We start from the raw sequence: 1,784 nt of genomic DNA, 5'->3' as shown, positions 1-1,784 counted from the left end.
GACAGATATTAGATTAAGTGCCTGGAATTTAATTATGAAGAAAATAAAACAATACAACCCATCTCATTAGTTAGAAAGGTTTATTTTTAGAACAAAAAAGGTAGGCAGCTTGGACATTTACATTACAATCATCTGAATCAGACTGTCCAAAATGAAATCTGTGGGCTACACATGGAATCAGAGACTGTGTGGATTTTCGGCAGAAGATATTCTGATGCTTTTTAAAGGATCACTGAGGTCTTGTTATTCAGAGAACTATTTTAGCTTAAACTGGTGGTCTTAGCATCACACACCTGCACTCTTCAATATTCCCAAGTTTAGATGACAAATATATGTTCATTTAACATTTAAACCTATGGAGATAATCCAGGAAGAGATTCATTTAGAATGAGGTTTGATAGCTGGAAGGTGAGCAGTTTAATCAGGAAACTGTTCTTCTCTCTGTTCTTTATGAAGTTTAGTTGTATTAACTACTTACTGTATAATATTTGCCAGTTTAACCATTTCCAAGTATATAGCTTTCTAAAATCAAATTTTTTTTTGCACAATCTGTTTTCACCTTAAAAATTGAGACCCTGCTCATTAAGCACAACTCAACCTCTATTGTCTCCACTCTACTGTCCCCAAAACTCTCACTTTTCTAGGTGCTTCCTCCAAGTGGATTCACTGAACATCTGCCCTCTGGTGACTCGTTTGTTACAGTTGCTTTTAGGTTTGTGATGTTCATACAAAGTTACAGAGAAACCCCATCTCAAGAGAAAAAAAAAAGAAAGGAAAGGAAAAAAAGAAATTGATTATTTTTGTCAAAGAATTTCTCATATATATTTGAAAGATTTAAATTGTGGAATCCCCCAGCAAGGCTCCTCAGTAAGCGCTTGTGTAGCAATGGAAGTATGTTCTACCATTCATGTCTGTGATCTAGATTAATACCTGAGGCTGTTCTTGATCAAATGTTCTGCAGACCTGACAGTGATTCCGAATGCCTCAATCCTTTTAGTAATATAGGAGCTGTTGCCTAAGAGTTGATAACTATGGAAATCCACTAAAACTAGCTCTTTTTTTTTTTGAAAATGTTAGCATTTAATTGGCCTCCCTGAGTGACTTCAAGCCACCAGAACACAGGCACCTCCAACACCCTTTATCTTCTCTTCAGCTCTTCTGCTGAAAAATTTGGCTTTCACGATGACAGGCTGCTCAGGGAGCTTTCCCTTCCCCAGAACTTTGTAGTAGCCCGACCGCAAGACGTCAATGATGGGAGCAACTCCAGTCTTGTTCTTGGCAGCGTTAACCCGGGTCTGCTCACTGACCAGCGTCCACAGTTTATCCAGGTTGACAGTCAGGCAGAAGCTCTGGTTCCTCTTTAAGTGGTAATGCCTCATACCAACTTTCCCGAAGTAACCTGGATGATATTTGTCGAAGTTGATCCTGTGATGATGCATGCCTCCAGCGTTCCCGCGTCCTCCTGCATGCTTGCGATGTTTACCGATGCGGCCATGGCCGTGGCTCACGTGGCCCCGGAGTTTCCAGGTCTTCCTCAGTCTGGATGGCATGGCGGTGGCAGAAAGGAAAGAGCTAAAACTAGCTCTTTCAGTCAAATATTTCCCCCATTTCTTTCACCAAACTAGGAAGTAGTAAATCTTCTAGTTTCTTTCTTTACCTTTTAATTAAATTCTAACGTTCTATAACAGTTAAAATGTTATCTATAAAAGTCTGCTAGATTTCAGTTTTAACTTTCTCATGCTATCTGGGTGACTTTGCACTACTTCTATGGACTCTCTGTATCT

General features: G+C 39.5%; 1 pseudogene; it reads right to left on the bottom strand.

The window, feature by feature from the left end:
* Nucleotides 1-1,084: 1,084 nt before the first annotated feature.
* On the bottom strand, nt 1,085-1,553 carry LOC125387897 (large ribosomal subunit protein uL15 pseudogene; annotated as a pseudogene).
* Between the last annotated feature and the right edge of the window lie 231 nt (nt 1,554-1,784).

Source organism: Myodes glareolus, chromosome 11, assembly GCF_982192425.1.
Source record: "Myodes glareolus chromosome 11, mMyoGla1.1, whole genome shotgun sequence".
In the NCBI taxonomy this organism is placed as follows: Eukaryota; Metazoa; Chordata; class Mammalia; order Rodentia; family Cricetidae; genus Myodes; species Myodes glareolus.
This window is presented reverse-complemented; position numbering and strand designations above follow the sequence as displayed.